The 18,274-nt window shown below is 39.0% G+C and overlaps 1 pseudogene; it reads right to left on the bottom strand.

The window, feature by feature from the left end:
- Nucleotides 1-2,728: 2,728 nt before the first annotated feature.
- LOC119890563 lies at nucleotides 2,729-17,288 on the bottom strand (annotated as a pseudogene).
- Nucleotides 17,289-18,274: the final 986 nt, after the last annotated feature.

Here is an 18,274-nt window from a genome sequence, read left to right as displayed (position 1 = left end):
GAATTTTAGCTATATTTCTAAGTTGATAAAAACATGATTGAACAAGCTTTGTGGTGTGCTGCTCGAAATTTAAATTACTATCAAACCAAACACCAAGGTTCTTTGCCACAGGCTTAATGTGATTTACTAGGGAACCAGCAGATGGCAGTATTTGATTTGCCATCTGCTGGGACCCGATGACCAGGATTTCTGTTTTGTCTGAGTTCAGCTGGAGGAAATTATTTGACATCCATTTTTTAACTTCACAAAGGCAGTTGTTAAGTGAACTCAGCATTCCAGGGTCTGTGGATCTGACGGGCAAGTATATTTGTGTGTCATCAGCATAAATATGAAAAGAAATGCCATGTTTATGGATAATATGTCCAAGGGGAAGCAGATACAAGGAAAACAAAATGGGTCCTAAGACCGACCCCTGAGGCACACCATATTTAACTGGACAGAATGAAGAGACATAGTTGTTTACAGACACGCAAAACTTCCTATTTGACAGGTAGGATGAAAACCATTCTAGAGCAGTACCAGAGATCCCCACCCAGTGCCTCAGTCTGTCTAACATGATGTTGTGATCAATGGTGTCAAAAGCAGCGCTAAGGTCCAGGAGTACAAGGACTGAGCACATACCTTCATCAGCAGACATTAAAAGGTCATTGGTGACTTTAAGCAGGGCAGTCTCAGTGCTGTGGTACTTCCTAAAACCAGACTGAAACTTTTCAAATATTTGTTATTTTCCAGCACAGTGAGCAGCTGTTTGGACACAATTCTTTCTAGAATCTTTGCAGTAAAAGGCAGTTTTGAAATTGGTCTAAAATTTTGTGGGAGGGAGGGATCTAAACCAGGTTTCTTTAAAAGTGGGTTCACGCAAGCCGTTTTAAAATAATCAGGGACACAACCAGTAGATAGGGAGCTGTTGAAAACAGAGATCAAATGGGGCCCAACAGAATCTATTACTTTTAGTAAAAATTTTGTAGGTATTATATCAAGTGGGCTGGAGGACACTCTCATTTGTGATATTGTTTTTAAAAGCTCAGACAAGTCGATGGGATAAAACTGGTTAAAACTCTGTTGTTGCTGGTGAGGAACCTCTGAGTAAGAGGCCACGGGGGTAATAGAGGCTCTGATTGACACCACCTTATTGGTAAAATAAGATAAAAACAATTCACAGTCATCATTACTTCCAGCTGAGGCACAAGGAGGGGTTGGGTTTACCAGCTGATCCACAGTCTTAAACAGAAACCTGGGATTGTGTTTATGTGTAGTAATGAGTTCAGAAAATACTGTGTTCTCGCATCCTTAACCATTTTATTGTAGTTAATTAATAAATCCTTCAGACTGAGGTAATGGACTTGGAGACTGGATTTTTTCCATCTGCGCTCGACTTTCCTGCATTCCCTTTTTAGGCTGCGAATGCTGTCATTTATCCAGGGTTGTTTGCTAGCTTTAGACGTAGGCCTAACCTTTAGAGGAGCAGTAATATTTAGTGACGACAAGCAGATATGATTGAAGTGATCAACCAGATTGTTGGTGTTGGAATCAGACAGGTGTTGGCTTTGGCTCTGAAAGACTGCGCAAAACTTTGAAACACTTTGTTCATTAAAGATGCGACAACACACGGAGCTTGGTGAGGCGGCGTGAGTAACAGGCGAATCGCAGCTAAAAACAATACATCTGTGGTCAGATATGTTCATGTCCACTAATTCCACAGAGGAAATGCTGATACCCAGGGTAAAAACCAAGTCCAGTGTATGACCACGGTTATGTGTTTGCCCTTTGACATGTTGTTTGAAGTTAAAAGAAGTGGCCATATTTAAAAAGTCAGTTGCATTAACATTGTTGGGGTCATCAACATGAATATTAAAATCGCCACAAAGAACAATTCTGTCATAATTTAAAACCAGAGTAGATAAAAATTCAGGAAGTTCTGATAAAAATCCTCCAGGCGGTTTTGGGGGGCGATAAATTATAACAAATATGATAGGTTGCAGCCCTCCAACTTTAAGAGTGAGAACTTCAAAGGAGCTAAATTCATCACAGCGTACTTGATGACATTTAAAATTTTTCCTATACACGCTCACTAGCCCACCACCACGACCACTGACCCTCGGTTGACTAAAGCAATCATATTGAGGCGGACACAGTTCAGCTAGCTGGCTATAGTCATTCATTTGCAACCAGGATTCAGTTAAAAACATAAAATCTAGATTTGCAGACAAGATAAAATCATTTAAGATAAAAGTCTTACTTGAAAGTGATCTCACATTGAAGAGAGCCATTTTAAATGAGTTTGTTCTGGGTGCTGGAGTTGGTGCAGTTGTCCTAATCCTTAAGAGATTACTAATATTTCTGTGTGGGATGTGCACATTTCGGTTTACTGGTCTATGCGTGATGATGACAGGAATAGAAGTCTGTGGAACAGCGCTGGGAGCAGACGGCTTTACATGCCAGCAGGTGGAGACAGTCGTTTGTGGCAGTGAGGCAGAGATCTGTTCAGTGAGCGGTGTACACCCCTATCTGTTTGACATCACCAGAAAGCCCAGAATGTACTCTACACAGTACATTAGGACTCAAACAGGGTACATGTATGGTGCTTAAATAGAGCCCTCAGTGCCACTTCCGCCACAGAGGACATAAATGAATTGTCGGGTCTCAGGAGGATATGTTCAAGCCCTTAAAGATAAGCGACTTTAAATCCTCCAGTCTTTGTGGATTATAAAATCATTATGACGAGACCTAGTGTTCAAACTAATTTAATGTCACCAAAAGAGCAGTGTGCTACACTTCTTAAGAGTTGTTTCAATAAACAGGAGGTAAAAAGCATACTTATTTACAGTTAGTCAGAGAGTGATTTCAACAAACCTACTTAACAGCTTACTTCCTGTGCTCTATTTTTGTAATCAGCCATATGTTCAATGACACTATCAAGTAGATAGATAAATACTTTATTTATCCCTCAAGAGTAAGTAACAAAAGTGACAAAAAATTTTTAATTTTCCATTGTTCTAAAGCTTATTCTATTACTTGGGTAAAAGGCAGTAAAAAGATTAGGTAAAAAAACGTTACACTTATCACTGAATATTAATATGTGCATGTCTTTTTAAGAAGTAATAATTCCTGCATTCAAAAAAGGAAAAAGCACACTAGTCCAGCAAATTACAACTGAAATACATTGTTTAATCAATGTCAATTTGCCTTTAGCTATGATTAAATTATAATTGCACCCTAATCATTTGTAATAAGATCAGATATAATTCTCTGACACTCAAAAAGATGCATAGTTCCACATTTCGGTCCCCTCACTGTTCTGTTCAAAATCTTTTGTGTTTTCAAGAAGTAAAAAGTTCTCTCATATGTACAGCAACTTAGGGCTTTCTGCGTCTGGAAGAAAGAAAACAAAAAAGTACAAACCTTAAAAAAAAGAAGAAGCTATTTTTACATCCAAGGCAACAGCTCCAACATTGTCGTCTATATAACATAGTAAACAGTACATGCACACATTAACACAAACGCACACACATGCATTCATTTGCTTACTTTTGATACCCATAGCTTGTATTTGTCACCGGCGCCTAATGGGAGGAAAATGTTGAAAAGGGTTGACACAGTTAGGTTAACTGAGGTAATACCTCAAATTATCCAATTCATATTAAATTAAGAATTGTTTTCAAATAATTGGGTAACGAGACATAATTGATACCTGAAGAATATTATAAAGTATTTTTTGCACACTAAAATGACTAGAAGGCATAGTTTAACAGTCATTTTGTATATTTTTAAATTTAATTAAGAGCTTACCCTGTTCTCTATGTCCTCCATTTCAGCTGGTCCTTCTGCAGACCCAGATCGCCTTTTGCGACTGAAACAAAAAGGGGCTTCGTCAGTTCTTTGGACAAAACATATGAAGGATTTGCCCAACTTGAACTCCATTTTTCAAATAACTCCCAATTGATGTTACTGGAATTTGCGGACATTTATCATATAAGAGATAGTGGCTGGATTAATTTGTAACTCTCTGAAATCTCTGCAGGTGTTAACATGAACTAAATGACAACTATCGTGGGCGTTTTCAATGAGAAAGTCCAAGGCCACTATTGTGCAAGAAGTCCATCCCAGCCTGACGCGTGTCCACCCATGTGTGTCCCAATATACACACCCCAGGAGTACCCAATGTACCCAAAAATCCTAAAGAGTCAAGCAAAGGTTTGAGTGTACCTTTTTAATTCAGAGTATACAAAAGGCTTGGTCCATTACCAGCCCAGTACAGTCCACCAAGTTACTCAAAAACATTTTGCGTAACACGGTCAAAAACTTGTTACAATACAGGGCTCTTGCAGATCTCTCGTCAATTCTCCCGTGTTACTTTTTTCCTACTGCCCATGCGCATTGAAATTACTCACCCACCCAATCAACAGTTCCAAAAAGACAATTTCAAAAACAAAAATAACTTCTGCATGACCCATGAACATATAGCATGTGTTTAACAACAATTTAGCAAATCACCATATATGCCAAAATGGCTCTTACAACAACTGACCTGTCATTAAGAAATTTTTTTGCTCGCAAAAATGTTCTACCAAGCGCATCATAAGAAAACTACTACACAGCCCTGCTAAAAGACACTATACTGGCTCTGTTGCAGAGGTATCTTGCTGCAGAGACTTTAAGGGTGTGGAGCCTAAATACATGTTTATACTAATTTATTGACAAACAAAAAAACAAGTTACTTTTAACTTTACCTTTCAAGATTATTGTTGGACCTGAAATCCTGACATGGTGCTCAAATATACCAAAACTAGGTGTATGGAGCATTTAGTAACAGTATTATTTTATGTTACTGTCTCATAGCTAATGGCATACTGCTCTGTACACATACATATCACAACCTGTATTACTTGGGCAAATACTGTACCTTGATGATGTTGGGCACTCTTGTTTTAGTGTCTCAATGTCGGTGAACTGCACAGCTTGTCCTCCGCCTCTGGTCTTAAAAACATTGCCCTGAGGAAGTGAAAAAAACAAAAAAACAAACCTCACAAATGTCCAAACGAGAATACAGGAAGAAACACATACTTACAATCAACAGTGAAAAAGGTAGCACTGTCCCATAAATATCTGAAACAGGATTGCAATGTGAAATCTAACAGATGTGATTAAATCAAAATCAAGTTCATGCAAGATTTAAAATCATCAGAAGTCTAAAATTAAGCAATTATGTAATTTTACCTTGATCAATTTGGTCTCGATCTCCCCGTCTGAGGCAAGCTCTTGATGTCTAAGCACATACTTGTGACATTTAGACAGAGCTTTCTCGTTCGGGGTCGACACCTTGATTGCATTGGGTATGATTGGCTGCATGACCGTGTCTAGGTCCAAATTAGAAGGTGGTTTGTGGTCTACCCATTTCTCCCCACCCGCAGAATGTGAGCGTCTGTGCGTTGGACGAACTGGAGGGGCCGTCTGGTGATCCCAGTGCGAGAAAGACAAACCAGGAAGTTACCCACATGTGACACCAGCAGGGATCATTAAATGTTTGGTGGGGTTAGTAGTGATGGTCGATCATTAGAAAGTGTTAGGTTGTATATTGAAAATAAATGTACTATTGGAAGTTCAAGAAGGACAGGGCATGTCCCTTTGGATATAATTTTTTACATTTTGGGTGGGTGGTGGTGGCATTGTATCCGTCCACACAGACTCTAAATCACATCCCAAACAATATTCTGGCCTTCCAGCAATACATATTTTCATTAACAGGCATGCAAACTGGTCAGGGGTAAAAAAGGTGAGATGGATATGCAAGCAGACAGCACACAGAGATAGTGTGGTCTCTGGTTGTTCAGAGGGGTCTGTTTTAAGAGTAAAGGTTATACAGAAATGTGCATTTTTCTGACTCCCTGTTAAATTTAGGATTCAATTCAAAGTGCTTGTTTTAACATACAGAGCGCTGCATGGTCAGGCACCCGGGTACATCTCCGACATGCTGCACCCGTATATTACCACTAAGATCCTCAGAACATGGCCTATGAGCTGTACCGCATGCACGTCTCAAAACTAGAGGTGACTGTGCTTTCCAAGTGTTTGCACCAACACTGTGGAATACTCTTCCGTCAGATCTACGCTCTGAGGTCTCAGTCGAAGCATTCAAAAATCAGCTTTTTTTTTTTTATTTAAAACAGGCCTTTGTCTCCCTTTTAAATATTCATGTTCTCTTTAAAATACAAAATGCCTTAATTTTGATTTATGCGCCTGTTAATATACACAAATACATTAATTGTATTGATTGATGCCTTTATAATGTTTGATGATTATGTATGATTGTCTGATTGCTCCACTGTTTTATTGTTATGATTGTTTGATTTTATCATTGTAAAGCACTTTGACTTGCTCTGTGAAAGGTGCTATATTAAATACATTTTACTTACTCACTCAACTACAACAAGAGAAAGGTACTGACACGCAAGGGAGTTACTTTGTGTTGAAAAGTGGCAGAGATATAAGTACTTTTAATGAATACTGGTTAGATAAAAATAAAATATTCAGTCATTTTAAATACTGCTGCTGCTACATTATTGTTTTTTGGTATCTGTGTGTCTTTATTTTAGTGGTGTCCAACGAAGGTTAAAATCAAGGGCAACTGTTAACCTTGATAACTATGACCTGGATGACTGAGAATCTTCATAGACATTTTAGTGGTGATGGTCAGTTATTGTCAACTGATGCTACTGAAAATGTGTGCAAGGAAAAAGCATTTCTAGAGAGCAGCTGGCCATAGAAAGAACTACAAACAAGATATAAATACACATAAGAATTCAGATGCAAGTCAAGATGAGACAAGCACAACAGATCAGTCTGTCTGGATAGCCTACACTGATGCAGCACTTCTACTAGATGCAGTTCCACACTAAGGCAAGGCTTAAACTACAGGTACACAGAGAAAAACTAAACATATTCTCAAGGACATCTAGGTTCTAACACACACACTAACCCTTGTGCCTGCCTCAAGGTCTAGCCCATGGACAAGAGTCGTAGCGGGGGCCTCGGTGTCTGGGGCCCAGCGCTGGCCTCTCCTGCGACCCACGCTGCTGGTGCCGTGGCATAGGCAGGAGTCCGGCTCCTGTACTGCGGAGTTCCCGTGTGCCTAGCTTGGCTGTTTGAGTCTACAGGGAACCTCTGCTCCCAATCAGAGATACAGGAGGCTACTGAAGGATACGCTGAAGAGAAGGAGGAGGAGGAAGAGGAGGAGATGGTGGAGGTAGAGGTGGAGGTGGGGTAAGGGTCCTGAACTGCCCTAATACTGGCTCGATTTTGGTGAGTAGGAGTTTGGCTGAAGTCCTGAAAAGTGACGAGGGAGTGGGGCCAAGCATTGTGGATGTTAGGGGCTATGCAAATACACAATAAAGTAATAGATGTCCAGTCCAGTTCTAGTAATAGAAGCTGCTGTGCACAGTGAGCATAGAAATTTTAGAATTCAAGTTTAAGATTATGACAATAATTAGTAGCATGCAAAATTACCACAGTAAATAAAGTTTCTTAAGAGAGTGGTGAAGTGCACACTGATGAAACAGGCAATATTAGAGAATAAATAACTCACAGGACGTGGTGATGGTGAGGCGGACCTCTTCTGAGCTATGATGCAATCTCTCTCCCTTGAAGGCCTCTCAGGCTTCTCTGGACGCTCAGTGGAACAGCTGCCGGCACTGCTCTCAGTCACTATGGCCTTGAGCTGCTTCAACTTTTCATCCTTTACCCACAACTTGTTTTGCATTTCCAGCTGCTTGGCGTTCACTCGCCTCTCCTAATTGGAAAACACCAGGGGGAAATATTTAGTCACAGTCTCATCATTTAATCCAATACGAAAAAATTCTCTTGAGGTATAGTGGCTCACATTTCTGCTTTCTAAATTAACAAGAATTTTACCTGATGAGGGTTTGAGGAGCAAAACATAGTAAATAAAGTGAGGACAAGGGATCGTCTGTCTCAGGCTTTTTTGTTCTTTGAAGAATTTTTTTATTTTTAGGGATGCATGGTTTGTGGTCGAAATATTATTGGTTGATAAGAAAATGTAATCCTTGCTCTGGTATTAAAATTTCAGCCAATAATTACTCCGAGAATGCGGAGCCTTTGGCTGGGCACTAGCGACGCCACTGAAAACCCAGCTCTGAGTTTACATCCACACTACTATCTCCGTCCACACCAGCGTTTTACCTGCATTTCAGAATTGATTAAAACGACTGAAAACACACAAATGGCCGTCCCGTACATTGGGTATGCGAGTGCAGAAGTTTTAGTGAAAGAAAAAAGTACTACTACAGAAGAACGAAGAATAGCATTGGCAAATAACCACACCATAGATTTTTTGCATGGACCATCAATAAGGTGCAAGTGTTACCAAAAGTAACACAAGAGTACAAAGCGACTGTGGGAGCGGAAAGCAAATACAGCGATATGAACAGTACAAGTGTTAAAGTGTTATTTGCACAGTAAAAATATTTTAATAAACATACCAAAACAAAAACATTGTCACTAGCATTGTGTTTTTGCTTTGCATGAATTATAAGACCCAATCAGGAAGCTGTGAGTGTCTGTGTCATCATTTCCAAAGTCCTATGTTTTCGCCTGTCTGCAATAATACACTGCCCCAGGGTTTAAAACGAAAACAGGCTCAGCAGTGTTTTCAAACTTCTGTTTAGGTCTTCGGATTTGCCTTTTTATTCTGGACGGCAGGTGTAAATGTGTTGTGTTTTAAAACAAAAACATAGTAGTGTGGATGTAAACTGAGTTTTGATTTTTGCCTCTCTGCATTTCCCCTTTCTCTCTTCTGCTCTGTTAGTGCTTTTTTTGCACATGGGCAGGTTGAGCTCCACACACAGAGCAGAATGACTTCAGAGCAGGGGCCACAACGATGGGTAAAACATCTGCTGCGAAGCCAACATGCAGAGAGACATTCCCAGAGCGAGCACACCAGCTCCAGACAGCGATAATCACAAATTTCCTGCTACTATAGCAAACAACACAACAACAGCATGTCTTGGGGAACAAGAAAGTAAGCTGAATGTCCGTGGGCAAGTCATTTACCTTTATCTGACATACAAATAATGGCTGGAATAGTGTTGTGTGGCTCAGTCTGACACTTTATTTGCTTCCCCATTTACAAAGCCAGGGATGAGTATAAACTGGATTTTTTTTCCACAGTTCACACTAGAGGTCTACCGATAGTGGATTTTTAAAGCCAATATAATAACGATAGTTTGGAACACAAAACAGGCAATATCTCTAAAGTGGACAGTATGGCATCAATGTAGTATTGAAGTATGTGCAACCCCCAAGACACATACCAAATGTTACTAAACAGCAGGGCCACTGTTCGTAATTCCACTTACACACTCCTTCTCCCACTTGAGTTTGGTGTCTGTCACCATGCCCTGCATTCGCTGCTCCATGCGCCTCCTCTCTGACAGCTCTCTCTGCAGCTTTTGATCCCGGGTCTCCAGCTCCTGCCGAAGTGAACGCGTATCCTGCTCATACATATCTGTTGTCTTCTGCAGGATATCGATCTGAAGAGGGGGACCAGTAGGGAGAGAGTGAATTCACATGTCCTTACTTTTATAAGCATGTTTAAAATGTTGTAAACCAAATGTAGAGAAGAGTAGAATGAGAGTTTTCTAAGTCAAAGAGACAACACCTTGTATTCCAAAGTTGTGGATTTTTTCTCTAATCGTTCTATCTCCGTCCTCTGGTTGGTGATGACTTTGTCTTTCTCGCACAGTTTGCTTTGTTGATCATGTAAGTAGGTCTCCTTTGCACTGAGCTGACCGTCAAACTGCTGAAGCATGGACTTTAGTGTACTGGCTGTAGGAGAAAAAGCATTCATCTAAGCAGTTTTTATTTAGCTTGAAATGTTTTTAAACTCAACTTCATAGTGACAAATGGTCCTTTTTCCTGCATACAACAAAAAATATCACAGTTCAGTGATTAGACTGGAATGGGAGTCAACTACCACTCTCATTAACTGATGTGGTCAGCCATATTTTGAATAAATGTTGCCTTCTAAAAATGACATGTCATTGCTGTGCTGAATAAATGTATTCATCCACTGCTGCCTAAAATCAGAAATACTCTACTACACCAGACAATTATTTTTGCTGTAGAAAATGGGCCTGTACCAGTTTTGTGTAACTGCTCTGTCATCATCTGACGGATATGTTGCCTCCGTTCCAGGACCTCAATCAGGCGGGGTAACGTCTGATCATCAGCTGGGTCCACCAGCTCACAAGAAGGCAGGGCTGGAAGGCTTTCCATAAGCTGAGTCAGCAGAATGGGGTCATCTACTGTGTGAATGAGAAGTCACGAAAAAGTTTGTGTAGAATTAGTTACACAGAGTAAATAAAACAGCTGCATTTCTAAACTCCATATTTAACATAAGAAAACAGCATGACATGAGCACAAGTACAGACTTGAGGTTGAATTACCTGCATCACTAGGGCCTCCTCGCTCTTCCAGGTGACGTGACAGCTCATCTCTGAAGGCCTGGTTTCTGTGTCTGCGTCCTGCAGCAAGGCCGCAGATTGGGCGGTCGACGGGGCGTGCCACCTCCACCTCCTGGGTCATCTCTGCAAAGCGCATTACCAGCTGCAGAACATACAATGCAATACTATCAGAAGTATGCTCCCTTACTTCCTTAAAAATTATGTTTTTAGGGAAACAGCTGAGTTTCAAAGCGTCAACAGTAATCATGGAGGAAATCTGTATATTTGGGCGATATAGATATTTCCTATTGTGGTTTGATGGCAGCCAGCTCTTACAATAGTTTTTCCAGGAAAGCAAGTGAGATTAAAGAGATAACAATTTACATTCAAACCATCCTGCAACACAAATACAATGTCTTACCATAGTTTCGTCATAATCATCAGCTTTTGGATTGACACACACAATCATTCTGACTTTTCCTTCTCCATCAAAGTAGTTTTTAAACAGAAGGGTAACTTTAGAGTCCCTGTATGGCACCATCTGGAATAAAATAAAAGCTCAGTGAAACTGCACCTACTGGAAATGTATCAATGATAAGACTAAAGATTCATATTAGATAAAAATAAAACCAATGATGAACAAGTAATAAAACACCAACCTTATTAGTTCCACACATCTGGTTTTCACGCAACACTTCCATACATGTGCGCAGTGTCATCAAGGACTGGTTAATATTACCTGTAAATGAGATGTAGATTAGACATTACTTGAGACATTTAGTGTCTAAACGGACATTATTACTAAATACATTGAAAATCTGCAGATACAAAGAAAAAGCCTCTGGTTGACTTTAGAGAAGCCCACAGTAAGGAACGAACTGACCTGCTTCACGGAGACGGCTTCCCTCTGCTTTGGTTCTGCTGGTGCGCTCGCTGCCTGCCAAGTCAACCAGACACAGCTGGCTCACATTCACCTGGTTTTTGTCCTGCAATTTAATGACACTGTCAGCAATCACCAAATACGAGCTGGAGTAATGTGTACTTATTTGGCGTGCTTTTTAAGCTTACATTGAAAAAGCTAGCTTTCTTTGTCATGAAAAACAAATACATTTTAATGTGTAACTTGTCACCTGTAGAATGTGGTCCCCATCAGCATCAAGTGGTGCCTGGGCCAGCTTCACTGTGAACACACTGTGGGAGCGACTGGATTCACGATTGAGTTGAGTGTTGGCTATCCTCCTTTTCTTTTGTCCTGGAGACAGAAAACAGCAGAAAAAAAATAGGAGGTCAAAACATTTCTTTATAAAGACAACTGATTAATTGCTGTGCAACATATCAGCTCTGCATGGACATTATACCAAAGAAAAGTCATGGCTGCCTCTCTGTGTGTAATACAGACATTTAGTAAAACTCTTTTTAATAATCATTATGTTCAACTATTTTTATGGATTCCATCATCAAGAAGACAGAAATTAGGAATAAAAACAGTTTAAAACCTTAAAAAAACTTTGAGATTAAAATTGGTATGCGTATTAGGGGAACACACATGATAACATGCAATATAATACAAATATAGAGAGTTATTATAACCACTCACCCTTCCAAAAGACTTCAAAAGCCTCCTCTGTAGATTTTACTTCAACTTCCGTGCATCCAGCCACATACATGTTATGATTCTGATCTTCACGGAGACTCTTAGATTGAGGTGGTCTGAAAAAAGTTTATGAAAATAATCAACATACATAAGCAATGTAACACAATGATGCTTCACTTTAGTAAGACAAGGAGCAAAAGCTAAAATGACAAATACTTGATGTTAGTGTCAACATAAAAATAAAATACAATTTAGGGAGACAGAGAAGCACATTTAGGGCTACAAACACATGCACACTGGGTTTGCACACAAGCTTTAGCCATTCAGGGAGCCAATCTTTAAAGACAACAGCGACCAAAATAACACAAAGCTAGAAAGCTACACCTATGCTATTTATAGGGGTTTGGATTAAAAGGATGGAAATGCACTGATGACCTACACAATATATCAGCTACAGCCAAGTTACGACTACAAATAAACAGAGTACTGTGTAATGCACGTTTACTGGCCACATACATGAACTCATTGTTCCGTACAGGCGTGCCGCCACCAAGCCACCTAACAAAAACAGGATTTTTAAAGTGCATCTTGTGAACAATCAAAACTTTTTCTCTCTCTATGAATATAAATGGAACGCAAGTGGTTGAACAGCTACTAGAAAGACATTTGTGGTGCGCATTAGTAGAGCTTAGCTGTGTGGGTGCAGTTGGGTAGCTGTGTAACACAACTCAATGTGTGGACAGAGCCATCTAATGCATCAACAGCCCCACAAATAATGGATAAAATAAACTGTACAGTAGGGCTGAATGATTTGGGGAAAATTTGCGATGTTTTTATTGAAGTTTTGCTAAAGTTTAATATTCACTTCCAGAAGCCGCGTCAAGCAGCACAGAGCAGATGAAACAGGCAGGAAGTCAGACACAGAACGGCATAGAGAATCCGGTCAATTTTCAAAATAAAAACACCCCGTGCAGACTCCCAATCATACATCAACAATAAACAGTTAAAACAGACCAAAAAAAAAAGAAGACACAATTTAACTACGTAGCCTACTTAAGCATATTAGAAGCACAAAAATCAAGCCGCAAAAATCAAGGACAACTGAACAAATAAGCAAAATCTAAACGCTCCGCTGCTGAAACACTTCAGTGTGAGTTGACGCCAGACAAAAATCGCAGAACAGCCACTGTCTGTGTCGGTTCAGCTGGCGCCTTTATCATATGTTTCGTTTGTTGTTGTAAAATGTACATGTCCTGTGCCCGCTCTGACTGGTAAGTAGGACCGTAACAGGAGGCGATCTGTCACACAAGGATGACAACGGAATGAATTTGCAACTGCATGACTGTTTAAAGATGGGTCAGATGCACTGTATAATTCATCTACATTTTAATCGCAGTCTTCACGATTAGCTAATCGCGTTCTTTCAAATTGCAATTTCGATTTCAAATCGATTAATCGTTCAGCCTTACTGTGCAGACAATCCCTCAACATTGTGTTTCAAATAGCATTCACTCATTTATGCTACCCCTTACTTTGATCTGATTGGGTCAAACGGAGCATCTTCGAGGAGATCATAGATATAGTTATTGTAAACCTCAATGTAGGACACAAAAACGCTGTAACAACAGTCTTCATCCACATTCTCAGATTTACATGCTTCCTCTGGGCTGATCATATCCGCAAATTCCGGGTCAGCCTTCTGTCTAAAAGAACAAACCCAAAGAAAAGCAATAAGATTAGCATCAGTCAAAATGTACTTTAAAAAGTCTGTTTCTTTCAATTTTATCAGTACTTGAGTGAACACCACAGACTAGAAAAGTAAAAAGTAAATAAAATGACTTGAAGCTACCTGGAGGATGGTGTTTTAGGCACTGACTGCTGACTGTCTCGCTTCTGTCTCTCCAGGAGAGCGTCAACTTGACCCTGGATCTCCATGCCATTTTTGTCATCTGGTTTAAACACCTGATGAAGGTTAAAGTTAAGGTTCAAGTAAAAACATTTCCAAAAATGAAATCTTTTATTTTAGAAACCAAGTACGCAAAACACCAACAAATGAAAGTCTTACAATCTTTTTGCCTGAAAGGGGCTGATGCTGTTGAAGAGCATGTCTAGAGAACGGGGGAGGAGTCCACCTTCCCCAGGTGAGCCGGTCATGGTGAAGGTCTTACCACTTCCAGTAACACCATATGTAAATAGCAGACCTATGAACATAGAATATAACAAATACATAACCACTTTTCAGAGAGGATTAGAGCTGATGTCAGTGATATATGATATACATTGTAAAACAGGGATGAAACAGTTACCAGTGATACGGTTACAAATTTTATTATCATTGAAACCATATTCAATTACTCGCTTACTTACAGTAATACTGTCCAGCATTAACTGAAGCTAGCAACAATCTCCCAGATATGGGCGCCTAAGATGGGTTTGTTTTAGGTCAATGACAACATGACAGAAGAAAGTGACAATTCTCCGGAGATTTTTCAGCCTAGTCCTCAGAGGACTAAATCTGAAGTGTGGTCGTTTGTTTGGTTTTATAGAAGAGCTGAGAGAGCCATGAATCGTTGCAAAAAGGGGGCAACACCCAATACTTTATGGCGAATGCTAGGTAAGCTAAATATTTACCTCAGTGCATGATGTGGGAACTTAGCAAGAGAGACCGAGAGACAGAGACTACCTTAGAAATGATGAAATCCAAAGGTTATTTTAACTTCAAAAAACGCTTTGATACTTTTGATATGTGGACCCTTATGGACTAAATGAATATAAATAATTGAGGAATGGACACATATTTGGACTTTGACCACTTCAAAGGTAGGGAGTCAACTTTTTTTTGTCTCTCTTGTTTATGAATTATACTTTGGTGCTCATTATTTCTGTAAAATGAACTAACCACTGAACTGTGGAGAATCCAACCAAACTAACGTGCAGCATGTCCCTACTGACAAAAGTAAACACTTATATTTGTACGAGTGATCTAAGCACCTTAGCTAGCTCAAGCAGGCAACCCAGTGAGCTTTAAGAGGTTTAATACATTTAGAGAACTTCTTTGAAAACCAGACCAGGCTTCTTACGGTTTTTGTCAAAACACATAGCCACCCCAGGCCAGTAAAAGGGATAGGTGTCTAATTGGAGGCTTAGGCTTTTAATTGATGTTTTACAACATGTGTAACAGTCAAAACCCCAAGGTTTTTTAATTTAAAATTATATAAAAAAAAGTAGCCATGTCACATCTGTGAAGGTGAAATTTGCAAATGTTTAGACATTTTGCTTGATAAACATAATCAATTTTCAAAATTTGTTTTCAATTTTCTGTTGACCAACTAATCCTTTCAGCAATAGAGAGAATAAAAAGTACATTTATGGGATTCTATACAATAAACATCAAACATTTTATGCTTCAAAAACTCGAAACTCACTTACCATTCTTACAACGAATAAGATCATCTACCAGTGGCTTGGCAACATCCTCAAACAGCTCCATTTGCGTGGTATTAATACCAAATACTTTTTTAAAGGAGTACTGTGTCTAAACAATAAACAAAGACAGAATATACGGTACATGTAAATGCCATTCAATAGAAAATATACAGTGAGAGCCATAATTATTATCATGTATTAATTTGTGTCTTAAAAAGTGTCCGGCCTCTGCTGAATACCACTACAACACACTTACCTCTTTGTATTCCCCATTACGGTTGGCTTTAAGGCCATCAGGAGCATGTAGCTGAATTGTGGAGCTACTGATCATCTCAACACAACATTCCTCATCTTCTGCTCCAAGTGGACGTATACGGCAATATACCTATACACACAACATTAAATACATTCTTGAAACAATTCTAGGCCAAATCTGTACAGCTCACTTTTGACATATGTATATATGGATTTGAAGTCTGTCCATAAGTTGAACAGCACAAAAGAGCTGGTAGAAGCACATTAAAATCAACCTCATTTGATACCTCAAAGACTCTATGAGCCTACAATGTCTTCAAAAAGCATCACCTTCTGACGTGTCTTGATATGTTGCGTTTGTAAGAATCACTAGATTAGCACAATGTAAGTTTTTGTTTTAGGGTAAATTTTCCTTTAATTTCTACTGAGGGCTTAAATAGGCAAACATGATGCCCTTTTACTGCGACCGTTTTGTGATATTGCTTCACTTTGAGAAATAACAAAGTAATCTGTGTTAACTTACCCCAACAGGATCTTTCTCTATGTTGGTTGCCTTTTTTTGGCCAGGCCTCCGTGGAGTCTTCCCTTTGCTGTAAGTGATGATACAGTCAATATAACAAACAAACAAACAAAAAAACGTATCCTACATTAAATGTATTGTTAGATACATGTCTGTACAGATAATTCACCAAGTATGTTACCTTACCATGGCCAAAAAACACCTGAACCTTACTGTCTCTCACACTAGGGCCCTATTCATGCAGGAGCTCTACCGGATGGGGTGGACGTCAGGGCTCTGTGCAAGCTCTTTCACACCAAAGTCAGAAAAATATTTCTTTATAGTTCTGTGGATTGTCATGTAAAGACAGGACGGCCAAAGCCAAATCATATAAGAGGCCAAACCAGACCAACAGTACATCTGTGCACATGTGTCCCCATACTTTTAGCCATATATCTTAGTGTGAAGCGTGCCTACTTTACTCTGTCGCTTAACCTTAACTTCTTTTCAGTTAACTGTTATTACATGTTTATGTTGCTTGTAAAATATATTTTCTGATCTAAATGGGACTTCCTAGTAAAATAAATAATAAAAAAACCCTGCTACGATAACCAGGTAAGTTAAGCGAGCTCAGGTGTTACTTTCTAACGGCAATTCACAGGTGTTGGTATGATAACATGAACATTACATTTGCCACGTTAACGTTAAGATAACCAAAACATGTTTGCCATTTCACAGAAATATGATATGAATAACAGCGTTAGTTGAAAACTGAATGCTGAGCTTAAACACCAATATTAAGAGTCAGCTAACGTTAGCTGGCTGGACAGCTATCTGTGCTAACATTAGGAGGCTAATCCTTGTCGTTACCCTGATTTAACGTTACTCTTTTTCTAAAGAACAACGGCTAGCAGGTTCCGTTAGATACCTGAAAAGTTTTGCAACGTTTTCACACACTGCGTAGGTTTTAATCTGTTAAAGCTAAATGTGGAAGATGGTAATGCTCACCCTGTTTGCCGCATTGTTTGTGTTGGTAAACTTCTCCGTTGCTCACAAGAGCGCCTCTTCTCGATTTGAAAAATTCGCTCTTGTGAAACGTTTTTCCGGGTGTCTGAAATTTCAACCAATCACAGGACAGACACGGCGTTCAGCAGCGGAAGTCCCGCCTCCAGCACGTAACCCGTGTCATCTCAGAAACTGCACATTTTACCTGGGATGTCTCTCTAGATTTGAAAATATTACATTTGGTCAAAAAGCAATATTGTCTAACCAACAACACTAGACAAGTTTTTTAAATTATACATTTTGATTTATCCTGTGAACCAGGTTATTTCAAGGTTCAGAATGATATTGTGGAAAAATGTACGTTTTGCAACCATAAGGCTGAAACCATTTGTCATTTATTTTATGATTGTATTTGTACAAAATGATTTTGGTTGGATTTAGAATATTACTAGAATATTACCTACTGACTGGTTCATCTATTAATTTGCGGAAAAGAGTCATAATTTTATGATGACAATATTGATATTGATTGTAAATGAATATATCTTTTGAACCTCTTTATTTTATATGGAAAATATTATATTCACAAATGGTGCAAATAGTCTTAGAAGAAACCACAATTACTACATTACTACATTTTAAGATGGAAATCAAACATTATGTTGAAACTTTATTTGGTTTGAAGAATTGTAAATCAATCAAAACAGTTAAAATGTAAAGATTTTAAAAAAATGTAATACTTTTGTTGTTTGTTACATGATACCCCTTTGTTTATAGTTGTGTCCTGTTCTATTATTCTGTCATTTTAACGTATTTTTGTTTGGATCTTTGTAAGAGATGAATTCAAGATTTAAAAAAGAAGAGGAAAAAAGTTTACCTTGGACCACTTGGAAATGTTTGAACTAAACAAAAACTATTTCTGTGATTCACAGGCTGAGAAGCAGTCCTCGTGATGTGTTCTAAACAAAGACCATATATTTAATTTGAGCGTAAAAGTTAATTCCTGACCTATGATAAAAATGATAATGACAAAATATC

Source organism: Micropterus salmoides, unplaced genomic scaffold (assembly GCF_014851395.1).
Source record: "Micropterus salmoides isolate LMB-PRFRI ecotype aquatic unplaced genomic scaffold, ASM1485139v1 Ms_hic_scaffold_6, whole genome shotgun sequence".
NCBI lineage: Eukaryota > Metazoa > Chordata > Actinopteri > Centrarchiformes > Centrarchidae > Micropterus > Micropterus salmoides.
This window is presented reverse-complemented; position numbering and strand designations above follow the sequence as displayed.